The sequence below is a fragment of the Aphelocoma coerulescens genome, chromosome 6 (genome assembly GCF_041296385.1).
Source record: "Aphelocoma coerulescens isolate FSJ_1873_10779 chromosome 6, UR_Acoe_1.0, whole genome shotgun sequence".
NCBI lineage: Eukaryota > Metazoa > Chordata > Aves > Passeriformes > Corvidae > Aphelocoma > Aphelocoma coerulescens.
The window spans coordinates 19,718,842-19,733,815 of NC_091020.1; the positions used below are offsets into that span (position 1 = coordinate 19,718,842).

Consider the following 14,974-nt stretch of genomic DNA (forward strand, 5'->3'; position numbering starts at 1 on the left):
CAGGTCCCCTGGAAAAACACTGAAGTGACCACTTTGGTCACAGCATCAGGTAAAGAACAATTAAGCAGCCCAACCATGATGAGGAATGAGACTCATGTAAGTGTATATAGTCAGGGGTTCACTTCTGTTTCACACATTGTTTCAGTGTTCTTTGCCATGCTTCTAAATGAAGATTAGAATCCTGAAATTTAAAATTTTTTTTTTATGAATAAGGTTTTTTTCTCCAGATGGTGCCAAGACTCAGTGCATGGGCAAACTGTCACCTACTCAGTCTGCGTAGGAAACATGATTCTTACATCCTGACAGAATTCCACAACACTTCAAAAGCTTCATGTGAGCCAGAAGGGAAGCAAATATTTTTCAGAAGGGCTTTCACCAGGGCAATAATAAGGTAAACTTATTTTTTAAACCAGATATCAATTAAGTTTAAGAACAGCATATTCAATACAAGTCACAGAAGGTCATTTGTCTCTTTAAATTCCAAGCACTAGAGATTGTATATCTACAAATTGCATGAGTTACACTACTCTCAGGAAAGCAATCTGTGGCCTGTTGGAGTCGTGTGTGCAGAACCGTCCTCAGAAATGGATATTCCCAAGAAATGGAGTCCTGGAATGGCCAGTGTCTGGACAAGAGGGACACTCACAGCTTATGCTTTCCCTAAGAAGAGTGTTAACTACTTGTACAGGATCATTGTAGCACTCCAAGGGTCCCTTGCACCTCTGCTTCAGGATTAACTCAACAGACCCAACAAGCACTAAGAAACTCCTGCATGGCATGAAGCAGAGCCTGCATTTTATAACATTAAACTGAGTTCATGCTATGTCCAGCTCTAGGCCAGGCCTCTTGGGCTTCAGTTTTGCCACAGTATGTTAAAACAGAATACTTACTACCTCAGGTGTCCTGGTTCTCTGAGTAAGGACAGCCCATCCTGGGAAGTTTCTGTATACCTTCTAGGTTTTATGTTTTCTATTCTCTTTTTATATGCGTTACTTCCATTCTCTTTCAGAGAGAAAGAAGGGCTTTCAGATGGGCATATCTTTTACTCTTCAATTGATTCCCATCAACAATATCAGAAAAAATATCATACATGCCATATGTCACCATGAGGTGAAATAGGTAAAACATTGCAGATCATTCCAGGCTGACAATTCTATAAAACAAAAAATGTAGGATGGTGTTAGCTGGGAACAAAGCAGGGAAAAGCGTCTGATAGTTCTCACTAAGCAGACCTGTTGAGCTGTGATGCTTTTCACTGAGAAATCACCTTTTTGGTTTTTCCACAGACTGTGCCCTTCTTCATAAAGCAGAATTGTTTCTGTGGTGACTCTCAGGTTTTGTTTCCTAACAAGTACTTACTTCATTCATTTTCCCAGGCAAAGCAGCAGATCATTAGCACCCACATTTCAAAGAATTTGCTGCATCAGGATACCAGGCCAGTTTCAGTGCGGATCAAGCTCCTCCAGGCTGACTACAATTAATTCAGTGGTTGGGCAGGGGTCTCCAACATATTGTGTTTTAACAGAATTCATGGAGTTGGCTTGTAAATAGTAAGTAGTATTAGCATCCTCTCTTGACTCCAGGTTTACACAATGTTTTCAAACTTGATTCTGAGAATCCCTACAGAAGCAAGCTAATTCAGAGCCAACTCTTCTTTGCATGTTGTGGTGTTCACTAAACAATACATATAGGAATGTGTGTATGATGCTAAATACACACCTTTCAAATCACTTGTGCTTTTATTCTAAGATTATCTGACAATGAAGGATTGTCCCCAAGCTATCAGCAATTCAGAAAAGAAGCAGCAGGTGTGGAACCAGTGATCACAACAGCTTCTGTACTACTCACATCAGCAGAGATCATATTCATAGCTAGAAAGTGTTGAGAAAAGCTGGATTCTTCCTCCTCTTTTTCCCAAAATACTGTAGTTACAGCACTTACTGAGACAGGTAGCAGTACAGATAAAGATCTGTCACAGCCTCAGGGAACAAGAATAACCAATTTCCTCCTAAGTATTCTAATGACAGGTTAGATGCCTCTTTATCCCACCAGATCCATGGTGCAATTTGGTCTTTCAGAATGTCATGCAACGGCGCTATTTATCAAAGAGTAACTCCACTCCTTAAATACTGCCAAACAAGCAGCCCTTAAACATGCTCTCCTATACAGGCAGATCACACACAGAACTCTGCTGCTGCTCCTTCCATCAGCACAGGCTTCTGGCAGTGAGGCAGCTGGGACACAGACCAGGAACTGCAGCAGAAGGTGCAAGCAAGGGAGTCTAACAGAGGTAAGTTGCTTGTTCATATGCGTCCATGGTTTCTTTCTCTGTTGCCTGTCTCCATAAATTTGTGCAGCTGCTTCTCAGAGCAGCCAGCCTACCATCCTTTCTGACTGCTGTGCATCAAAGTGCGTGTTTGCCAGAGGTGGAGAGGAAAAAGCCTTTGACCCATGCAAGTGGGAAAAAGGAGTAACTGATGGCTTCATTTTGTTCTCCTTGGTTTTTTCCCCTAGGGATGTCACTGTGGATGCATGGAAATCTCAGCTTTGAAAGCATGTACATAAATTGAATAAATCTTGTTCTTATAGTTCCAAAAGCATTTTGGTTTTCCCTGTAAGTTAATCCAGAGATTGTGGCATCTGCTAGCCTGGTGTCTTTCTGTCCCATTTAAAGTGTATGTGAAAGTGATTACTACTCTCTCAAGAGTACACTGATGAATTTCTAGAATGTTTGAGGTTTGTTTTCATTAATATAAAGGCTCCAGAAATGGCATTTTTGAACGTATCTTTCAGGCACCTTTCTATACCTTTTTTTTTTTTTTTTTTTAATATTTCAGTTATTTCCATTTTGCCATGGCAAATGTCAGTCTTTAACATTGTTTCATTGCATAAAAAGACTAGATTATTGTTCATTATTGCTCCTACAGTCAAGACTTGGCCACTGGAATTAATCAGACAGTTGTGTGCCAAACCTTGGAGTTAATTGGTGCATTAGGTCTGATTTATAAAGCTTCCATATTCAGTACAGTATATAGAAAATTGCACACCATAAAAAGGGTAATAATTTAGCTACTCCATTGCTTTACCTTTAGTACAAACTCTGGCTTGTGCTGAACTTTTCAGTTTTGTTCCCAAACAATGTTCCACATGCAGAAAGAGAGGAAAGTGTTTTTTACTTTTGTTTGAACTGAATAAAATAGAAGAAAGCAGTGGAATATCTACTCTGAAACTGTGCTTCCAGTGCACATAGTTGGGAGGATTTCTGCTGTATTGACAGAAGAATTGGAGTGTTCTTCTACAAAGTGGATAGACTACAGCGAGTTTGGATGTCAATATTACAATTATAATATTATATTATATATATTACAATTTTAATGTATTTATATATATATATAATATTCCAGTTGTGGTTTCATCCAAATGTTCTAGGGACTCAAGGGATACGATAGATTTAATAAAAAATAAAAATAATTGACAACTCCTTCCTTCATTCCTTCATGAAGAAGTTCAGAGGAAACAAATATTTTACCTATCCTTTTACACTCTCCAAATCTTAATGACACTCTTTCCCATGGTGTTTCAGATATGACACTCTGGGTTTATTACCTGTTTCCTCCATGCTAATTACAAAGTTGGCTACAGCCAAAAAGCAGGGCATTAACTGTATAGAGAACACTACAATTTCTGTTCAGACAAGCTTTACTGTGACTACCAGACAGTGCCTAAAATCCATTAAAATTCAGACTTTTCTCTAAGAAAGACAGATTTACAATAGAAAAGATATATGTGAGAGAGAAAGGAAGGTACTCAGCACAAACTAGCATCAATACCGTATAAACACAGGCCCCCAGGTTGGTTCCTTCTCATCCTGGAGCTTCTGACTCCTTCCTGGCCGATATCAAACAGGATAAGGTGCAGCCAGCCCCTCCTCACACAGGTACTTATCCTGGCAGCCCTTGGGGAGCAGATGTTGGGCAACCTTCAGGAGACTCCTCTTGGGTCTTCCTGTGGAATTCCACTCCACTCTCTTCCCAACAAACATAGAGCATGTGCTCTTCCACACAGCCCCAAGATGTGGTGCCTCTTCATGCTGCTCTGCTCCCAAGGAATTGCCTTTTCAGCAGGATTCACAGCAGCCTCCATCCCAAGTGCTGACACAAGCCACTGTAAGAAGAGTCGTGACCCCGAATGCTTCATGAATGTTGTAAGTAGGGTCACCTTCTCTCCCTTTCTTTCTAAATCTTCTCTCCCACTACCACTACCACTGACTAACAGTGCCTGTCAAGAGGCTAAAGTAAGTTCCCTTCAAAGAGGTCGCTCCAGCACTGTGAGTATGGACCTGGAGAAAATGTTGATGCTCCTATCCAAACAGTGGGAGCCCGAGAGAAGGATTCCTTTGCAGGGGAAACAAAGGCTGGCTTCTAGTCTCAAGGCCTGCCCTTCTGTAACCTGTTTGCCTAGAACAGTGTAAGGGTGCTTGAACCCCTTCTTCAAACAGCAGATCCTCACAACAAAAACCCCTTGCTCTGAATCACCAAAGATTTCCTCACTGTAGCAGGTGTGTAATAGGTGGTGCTGTGAGTGGGTCTGCAACAGGAGCTCCACCCTACATGGCTTGCTTAACCACACTTTGGCAAGAAAGGATTCACTGTGGAACAGATAGAGATACTGCTGCATGTTTAGTCTCTAGAAATTTATGACCTTGTTGTGGAGGAGAGTGGGAGCTTCAGGCAGAGTTCCTTATAGAAGCCCTTCCATTGAGCAGTGAAGTGCTGAAAGGACCCCCTTGATTTCTAAACTCCTGCTCAGAGAGGAGCCTGGGTGCAGCTGAATCCAGTCTTAGCCTCCAACTGTCACTGCTGAAGTCTAAGGAATTACAAAGGTGTGATTGAACCATTCTACAACTTTGTCCTGCAGGACTAATGATGGCAAACCAGATATATTTATATAAAAAAGAATGATTTATTATAATAAATGATTAGACAAAAATATCCTAATCCGAATTTTTTACTACACAGTACAGTAGCTAAAACTACTAGTATAAGATAAGATAGAAGAGTGCATTATATCAAAGTAATCACATAAAAGCAATTGTATTAAAGCTATCAAAAAGAAACAATTATTAAAATAGAGATTGAGGTAACTCATCCTCACCCACACCAACATCCATGGGGAAAATCTCTTTCACTCAACCTCCAGGAGTAACTTTGAGGGGTGTCCCCACGCAAAGGAGAAATCTTCATACACACTCCGAGAAGGGATATGTTAGGAGAAATTAACCATATGAAAGTGGACTGGACTTTGATAGTGTAAAGTGATTGACTACTAATCATGTCTCCAGGTCAGCTTAGCAGTTTATCTTCCAGATCTTTGCCTCATTAGCAGGATGTTAATTTGGGGTTGATGTGTCAGACCGGTTTTAACATAATTCAACGCCAAAAGGAGAACGTGATGTTCCCTCTCAGCCCACCACCGATAGCTTGAAAAACAGGGTATTATTTGAGTGGTTTGACCACATTCCAAGGCAGAGCATCATGCTACACACCTGTATCAGCCTTGCAAAAAATGACAAACTATCTCCCAAAAGGTAAGTCACACACTTTGTCCCATAACAGGGAATCAAATACCAGACAACTACCATCTAAGCAGGTCTGAAGAAGACTTTGCTGCATCCTGCTGCTTTTATAAGTGTAGTGCTTGAGTGATACAGTATTGAGTAGAATACACAAACCACATCACAGAAACACATCCCAACTCTTCTCACCGCTATTTGCATCTCCTGGCCTCCATGGCTGTGGCATGGCAGTTATAGGATCATCCACAAAAGAGAGAGACCTGGAGTTTGTTTTCCTGCAGGAATCCCTTTTGGTGTCCCTCTCTACCAGTAAAACACAGAGCAGTAGAGAAAGGCTAGTAATATATTACCACATTTATCTTCATGGCAGGTTCTTGGCGAGCTTCACATTCCTGGACAGAGGCAGCCTCTGAACATTTCCTACACCAATATCTGCACTGTAAATGCAAACTCTCCTTTGGCTTTCCCCAGAGTGAAATTATCAGATATCATGGATACCCCAGCGAGGAATATGAAGTTACAACGGAGGATGGATACATTCTTGGTGTTTACAGAATTCCTGCTGGAAGGAACAACCAAAATACAGGTATGGCATATAGGACAAGATGAAGGTCTGAGAGCCAACTCTTACATGGATTCCCCATCTTTCCCCCTTGCATATACAGTGGCATGTTCCATACCTTTCCATCTCAGCAAGGGCACCCAGCCTGGAATGTGACCTGAGTTCTGTATATTGGTTAAACACTCCTGCAAAACCAAATTCTGCACCCCAGTTTTAACATTACCTAGCACATTACCTTTTACTAATACAGCCTAAGGAAACTCTCCTGTTTCAGAGAAGAAGCCTGCAGTCTTGCTACATCATGGTGTTTTAGCAGATGCTACTCACTGGATTTCCAACATGCCCAACAACAGCTTGGGCTTCCTCCTCGCAGATGCCGGCTACGATGTCTGGTTGGGAAACAGCAGAGGAGACACCTGGTCTTTAAAACACAAGACGCTTAAACCCTGCCAGAAAGAGTTCTGGCAGTTCAGGTACTCTGTGGAGAAAGAATTTCTGAAGAAAGCAACATTCAGGGAACTAGCAAGATTAGGCAGTTGCTACTAGAATGCAGAACCTTTCCCTTTCTGGTTTTATGAAAAAATTCCTTTCTAAATTATGTGAAAATACTACAGGTTTTCATATAATCTGACTTCAAGTGGGACATGCAACATTTAAGAAGACTAGACAAACTCTTTTCCACAGATGTAGCCACTTCTGGGCATATCAGGGAGGTTGTAAGAAGGAATTGGCTGCATGGTCTGGACAGGCTCTTCTGGAATCAGCACACACAGAAGCAAAGCTGGAAGTACAAAGGTCACCTTTGTCCATACACCATGCTGGTTTCTTTTGGAAAAGGTTTCCAAAACTGGGAGGCATCTGTAACCTTGAGGTCTCCCACCAGATACCATGTCCCAAGTGCAGAAAGGAGAGGAGAATACTCAGCTCAGTCTAGAAATCAGATCTACCACAACTGATGTTAACTGAGAGAAAAATATTTCTTGTAACCGCACGGGTGAAAGCACTGATTAAATTCAGTTCCCCAAGGGCTGCAGCTGTCAGATGAAACTGGCACCTCCTCCACAGAGAGCCCAAGGCATCAGGCAGCCAGGCTGTACAGCTGCACCCCTCTGCCCACTTCCCCAGCTTAAGCAAGGATGCAGACACACTGTGCAACCTCCTCCTTCAATGGGTCCTGCTTGGTGCAATGAACAAAACTGACAATCAGTAACTCACTGTGATAGTCAAATTGTCTGCCAGCTTTTTGTGTTTCTCCCTGTAGCTTCGATGAAACGGGTAAATACGATATTCCAGCAGAGCTGTACTTCATCATGAATAAAACCGGGCAGAAGGATGTTTACTATATTGGTCACTCTGAAGGGTCAACTGCAGGTAATGTTAGAACTGCCTGGGTACAAAACAGTCAGTGTTAGTGCTTGGGATTTATGTGTAAGGTCTGTGAGCAGATGCTGGGGTTTATATCATGGTGTACCATTACCTTTTTACAAAAACCAATTTAGAAACAGAGTAGAAAATGGGGGGAAGTGACATTCTTAGAGAATTCTTTTCCTTTCTTCTCATATGCGCATTCTAAGAGTCTCTTTGCAGAATAGTTCAGACCAAGTCACTGCCTTCTTTGTCTTTAGATAATTATGTCAACCAGCCAAATTCATCAGTGGAGAAATTTAAACACATTCAGAAAACAGGATGGAACAAACCCTTTTTAGTTTTAATTCCTTCCCTATACTCTTCCTTTATGTGTGAATTCACTTTCACCTAAGTATGTGTGTAGTTACAAGGAAAAATTCTATTCTTAATCATCAGATAATTATTGTGTTTCTTAATGCCAGCATAAACACATACAGTCTTTTAGAGACTGCAAGCTGAGAAACCCTTTTATTAGAATTTATGTAACTTTAGCAAGAGCTTGAATTTCAAAAATCTGATTAATAGACCTTTTCAACCAAAACTGGTCTTAACACAAGATTGTCAGTTCTGAGAAGATCAATATCGGGAGATGCTCTAAAGAGCTTGTATCCTTAGAATGAACTTCATCCTCCAAATAAAAGTTTCAAGCAAAAATCAAACATTCTTACTGGGTCTGCAGCATAGAAATGGAAAACAGCCAATGGGATGGTAATCTAGTCTCACTTCTTTGCTGCCTACTGCTTCTTTATTTATTTGTTCTGTGGAGATCTCTTCATTAACTTGACTTCTTTTTCTGTGCTTGCAGGCTTCATAGCATTTTCTACTTATCCTGATTTGTCTCAGAAGACCAAAGCATTCTTTTCTTTGGGACCAGTAGTCACCATCACACATGCTACCAGTCTCATGGTAATGCTCACACAGCTTCCCCAGTCAGTGATCAGGGTAAGACATTTCTTCTAAAGAGAAAGACATAATTATCTGCTTTGTCTCTACTGCGCTCATGCAACCTGAACTTTTAATGGGTGATGAGCTGGAATTGAATTTAGTGTATCAGACTGTTGACAGTACCTGTAGACTTCAGACTTTCCAGAGAGCTAAGCTGCAAGGTTTCACACAGTATCTCTTCTGCAATTTCTTTAAGGTAGCAGGCATACTTTCACTACTATTTCTTTGAATCAAATATCTCTGAAGAAAAATTTCAAATACCAGAGCAAAAGAAATCTAATATATTCTACTAAATCTAGCCTTAAGCACTAATAAAAACTACAAGTAAGATATTTCACATCTTAATTTTATCAGACATGCAGTTCATTTTTGCTTGTGACGTATCTACTTGTAAAGTGATACGTGAAGCTTGAACACCAGAAGGTGTCAATTTAATAGCATTTACTGGGAATGTGGAAATCATGCATGCTATCATTTATGTCAAACCACAGGAGCACATCCTCTTTCACTCCATGCTGTACCTATGAGGTGACTATAGAACAGTCAGCTCTACACCCTTCTCATTTGTCTCATTTGTCTGATCCCTCTTTGTTTGGTAGTAATACTCACAGTACAGCTTGCACCTGCCTGGAAAAAAATATTAGGGCAAAAAGGGACTTCCTATATTCTACAGTCATCAGTGCAGCCGGCTTCCTTTCTCACTGAGATCAGTACACTAAATGGATGGATAGTGACCTCCAGCACTCAAGAACATGTGGTCTGCCCTTGAGAAGAACACACTATAAAGGATAGTGGGATGACAAGCAGTTTCAGCAATCCTGCCTCTAGGGAAGAGGCAAGGCTATTAAAGAAGAGGGAGTGACTTAAAGAAGAGGGAGTTTTCTGCATTAAATAATCCTGCAACAGCTAAAAAAGGTTTTGCACTTTTCCTCCCCTCAGTTACTACTTGGCTGCAAAGGAGCTTTTCACTACCATGAACTGATGAAAGGACTTGCAACACAGTTCTGTGCATGTCTGGGAAAAGTTTGTGGCAATATCTTCTGCTCCATAGCAGGGGGCAGGATACAAAATACGAACACGGTAAGCACATCCAAGAAAAGCTTAATACAAGTAAATCTGAAGTAGTTTTGAAGGGCAACTGGATGGAGAAAGAACTTTGTCTCTTTTGCACAATTCATATGTTTTCCTTCCTAAGCAACAAGACACCTGGCTCATCTGAACATAAGAGATGGTTTCTTTTTGCTTGCTACACATCAAAACATTTCCAGCCAAAACTCTAAGCTGTTTCTTCACACTTCTCTCCAAACAAAAGTTTGCATTCCTTTACTCTGGCTGCTACCTGGTTTTCTTACAGACCTTTCACGTGTCTGTTCTCCAGTCACCTTTAATCTCTCAGACTGTTTAACAAGTGTGCCCATAAAAAGCCCTCACACATGCAGCTTCATTATGCTCAAGAGAACTGTGTATTAATAATCTTTCTCTATTAATTATGCATTATTTAAAGCATCATAAAAATCATAGAAACTGGGAAAACCAAGGCCATACACACTTTTAGAATTATGTTTTCTCTGTGGCTAAGGACTAATGTTGAAAAGACTGTCCCAAAGTCATAAAATCTTATGTAATCATTCCTACTGTAAACTAACATATTTGTGAGTCTTTCCTCAACTTCGTTTTTTATAATTGAAGAATATCCTACAAAAATGGGGTTTTAACACAGCAGCAGTATGTTGCTCAGGGTCTTCACAGCTTTATTATGTCACAGCACCGGATCTCTACCTTAATAACACTTTTGCTTTGTCTCCAGAGTCGAGCAGATATGTATGCAGGACATTACCCAGCTGGAACATCAGTACAGAATATTATTCACTGGCATCAGGTATAACTGTACTGACATACAAACACTCTTATTCCAGCTTTTTATGCAACTGACAGCCAACAAGGAAGTCCAGAGGTGAGAGATCTGGGAATCTGCCCATCAGATCTTCTCACCTGTCACAGAGGGAGCACAGTTTCCCATGGCTTACCAGATCATTCCCCAAATTGCCCCTTTGGTACCAGGCTCTGAGACTGCCCCAGGGCACATCACACCTCTCCGTGTTAGGCTCTAAATGCTTCCAGCCTTCATCCTTATTCATGAAGGCGTGTGCCTTGAAGGCTGCAGAAGTGAACGCAAGCGCCGTCTAGGCACTTTGCAGGGAGGATAGTGAGAACTTCAGCAGTCAGGGATGAACCAAACGAAGGTTAAATCTTGGTCTAGGTTAAATCTTGTCTCCCAGAAGGTTAACTGCAGCCTGGATTACCTCCAAAAGCCAGCTAACTGCACAAATGCCTCTGCTGGCACAAAGGTAAAATGGGGAACTGCCTCTTCTGCTGGCACCTCATACCAGTTTCAGACCTAAGCTTGTTCTGCCTAGGCTCCAAATCAGACCAGGGCGAGATAGCATTGGCTCAGAAACATATCACTGTATGTGAACTGTGAACTTACGTGAACTCTAAGTGAACCGTGACACTTAAACCAGCACCTATTTAGGTGCGTGCTGCTCTACACTCCCCTGCCTAAAATTCCTGGTATCCAGACAAGAAACCAAGCACCCAGAGCCACAAAACAGAGAGGAGGAGCTAGCAGATTTCTATCATATCCTCAGTCACTTAGAGGTTTGGACGAAAAAAATGCACACACATCAGTAAGACAGGGTAATCTTTTATTATTTTGATTTACCTTTTAGACAAATCCCAGAAGACAACAGTTCAGTGTTAAGATAATCACACCCTGCTCCCAATACTCTCGTACGCAGCACAGAGCCTCTGATACTGTTGCCACTACTGTGAGCAGACCAGACCAGACCAAACAGGCACACAAAAGTCGAGGTGTGTGAGGAGGTATCCCAGGCTAGCGAGAGCCCTGACATGCTCCTGCATCACAAAGAGCTACCTTAGCTAACTGAAGAGCCAATTAAGATAGGGCAGCAAGATTTTAATAACTAAACATACCAAGGGTGGTGGTTGAAGATCAGGAGGGAATGTTAGCAAGGGGAAAGGCGGTGAAACCACTTATCCCATGATCCCCTCCTGTGTATCCCTGGTATCCTGTCTCCTGCCTGAGCCCTGACTTCAATCATATGCAAAAAACCAGCTTCTGCACTGTCTCTTAACACTCTCATTTTATCTGTCTTTGTTACACTATTAACAGATATTACGTGCAGACCAGTTTCAAGCTTATGACTATGGCTGTAAGGAGAACATGAAGAGATACAACCAGGTGAGGTTCTCATTTTTCTGAGAACTCATCCTTGCGTCCTGGCAAACCTAAGAATAGAAAAATTCCTATTTTAGCACCTTGAGTGCTACAAAAAGAGGGGGAGTGTGGTCTTAGGTAAAGTTTCACCTGAATCTAATACTCATAATTGTCAAAGTCTATTAACAAACACAGTGTAGACAGATTCTTGCAGCCTGCTCTATTGATGAAGGGATGTGTCCAATGACATGTCAACTTACCTGCCATTCCCAAAAGGCTAAGAGCCACACCCAGGTCCTAGGACTGGATGAGTACAGAGATCTTCACTTCCCCAAAACTCCTCAAGGTCTGTCTTTCAGTTAAACACTAAAATGGGGAGGGGGGGAAAAAAAGTGGAAACGCCTACCTTGGTTTTCAGAGGCTACTTGCTGTAAAAATTAAACATAAAGGATGATTCAGTATGGCATAGTGGAGACTGCTGGGGTGAACTAAGGTATTCTGTATGGAAAAAGGAAACAGGCAAAACTTGGTCTGCAGGAGCTTTATTTACTGCCTAGTCAACACTTGGAAATGCTGTGCTCCTCTTGCAACACTTATAACTTGCCTGACTATTTTTTGAGGCTTGATCAGATCAGTTGACTTGTAGTGAGCTTTGTGAGTCAGGGCAGGTTGTTTTATGGGTGGCATATTATCTTACAGGTGGATAAAGATTCCAAAGACTTCTCAGTCACCTTTCATGCACACATACAGTCTTAAAATACCTGAAGTTTAAATTTTGAAATGGGCAATGTTTTATTCCCAATACTGTGGAAGGTTAGGAAACTGCCCAAAAAGCAGTGCAGAAGAAAGGTAACAGAAGAACCCTTTGATAATAGGGGTCAGTTTAAAAACATCTTGTGTATGGTCCCTTACCACACTGACAACCATCCTGCATTGTCATTTGGCTCAGATCTCAGGTGATCTCCATTTTAATCTTCTGTGTTTCTTTATTTTCTTCTGTGATGATAAGTAAGGCAGGGGCTGGGGTTAGGGCAATGAACAATAAGAAGGTGGCCTTCATCCTTATGGTTTGACTGTAGGCAAGTGCAGAAGAAAAAAGCAAAGAGAGATGCTTGCACAGAAACCTTTCTCTAAACACAGCTTCTGCTACAACAGCATTCACTCAGCTCTCCTCCCTGTCCCACAGACTGCTCCTCCTGTGTACAAGATAGAGCAGATAAGGACACCAACTGCTGTTTGGAGTGGTGGAGAGGACAAATTTGCAGACCCAAAAGACATGGCAAGGCTACTTCCTCGGATCACTAATCTCATTTACCATGAGCATTTTCCTGAATGGGGACATCTTGATTTCATCTGGGGCCTTGATGCAACTGAGAAAATGTATCTGAAAATCATTGAACTAATGAAAAAATATGCTTAAAGTGCCACATAAGGAATTAATTCATCCAGTAGAAACCTCAGAGATCTCTATTTAGCAATTGAATATTGGTATAGGGATAGGTATAAAGGTTTACAAAGCACTGACAACTGGTTGGCAATTTTTTACACTGCTTTCTATGGTGTTACACTCTTATAGTGACTGCAATCTTCCTGAAGAAGCTGAGGTACATGTGGATGACCACTGAAAACACAAATATAGTAGATGGAACACTTCAGAGATCACTTACTTTGGAAGATTTCAGCTTCCATATGACTGATTTTGCTAAAACTAAGATTTCATTTTCTCTTTCCTTGATGGTCAGTACTACATATTTCACTTGAGACAAAGGTGTTGTTCCCTGAAAACCCAAAATGGGAGATAATTTACCTGTTTGCTGAACTTAGTTGAAATTGAATCATCTGTCATCTTGATAGTGTTTCACCCATTTTTCTCTCCTCACATTACCAACAGCAGCAAGGCAGACCCAAAAGATTTTCACTTGTAAGATTACCCTGGCATCTAAGGAGTCAGGAGTTGGCTATACTGGCCCAAATGTCAAGAAATCCCGTGCTAGAAAATATGTCAGAGAGAAAACACTTGACTGCTGGACAGATGCAGATACTCTCTTACCCTCACACTAATGGTTTGTTAACCCTCTTACTACAAAGAGCACAACTGTCTTCATGCTCCTAACCTGGTAACTGGGGATTGAGGAGATGCAGACATAGCAGCAACTGGCAGACAAAAAACAACTGCATCCATCTCAATAAATATTCCTGCCACTATTAGTAAAGATGTTGTTAAAAGTTCTTCTAGGCTCTCAGTTCACCACGTCAGTGCTCACCTAAAAGACAATTCCAGGAGGTAAAGATTACACCAAAGGGTTCATCATTACAGGGCAAGTCAGGATAGCTCAGGCACTGTGGGTGTTTCTGGGTGGGGGCATAAGCCCCAGTTCCTAAGTCAAAACTTGTGGAAAGTGAAACCCATTCAATGATAATCTGGGAGATAGAGAGCAATATAAACAAAACATGTTTGTCTCTACAGAAAACGCAAGCAAAGGGCATCTTCATGCAAGCATATGCAAATGACACACCTCCTCTTGCAACCTGTAGTACGACTGGGAAATGAGTTCTCAGGTTCTGGAGAGGTTTGCAGTCCAAGACACGGGTGGCTACTCTTGCCCACACCACATCATTTATAAATCCCAGTGTCCTGACCACCCCAGGGAACTCAAACAGACCCGGCCCACTCCATAATGCCGCAGGGCAGACCCGGCAGAGGCACAACAAACACTGCACCCAATACAGACATGGACTCAGGTCTGAAGGGAGGGGAAGTAGGACCCAGAATTCCAGCTTGGGTAAGGAGGAAGAGAGTGACTCTTTGGAATGTCTGGCAGCAAAGCCCTTCACCTCTGCTCTCATTCACACTTCTGCAGCACCACCCAGCATTCAGACAAGGTGCACGGGATGAACCTGACAGTGTGACATTGCACAAAACCACTGGAAGGGAGGGAAAAAAAGAGAATCACAACACCAAACATCTTCCACCCTCACCAGTGGTGCATTTTCCCTTTTGCAGAATCACAGCTAACCATGAACTACAACTGATTCTCCATGAACAGTTCTGATTCTCTCACATGGCTCTGCCCAGCTGAAGAAATCAGTGGGTGCACAATGGGGACGCCCTTTCAGGGAGGTGAAGGGAGGTGGATCTATCAGTTCCTCAAAATCTGGTTGTGTGGACACAGGTCTGAAATTAAGTTTATTCATCCTGGAAGCAGCCACCAAGGGCTGTTCCAGGACATCAAGTTCAAACTTTTCT

At 41.8% G+C, this 14,974-nt stretch overlaps 1 pseudogene; it reads left to right on the forward strand.

Annotated features, from left to right (window-relative positions):
* Positions 1-2,153: 2,153 nt before the first annotated feature.
* On the forward strand, positions 2,154-13,032 carry LOC138112456 (putative lysosomal acid lipase/cholesteryl ester hydrolase; annotated as a pseudogene).
* The last annotated feature ends 1,942 nt before the right edge of the window (positions 13,033-14,974 follow it).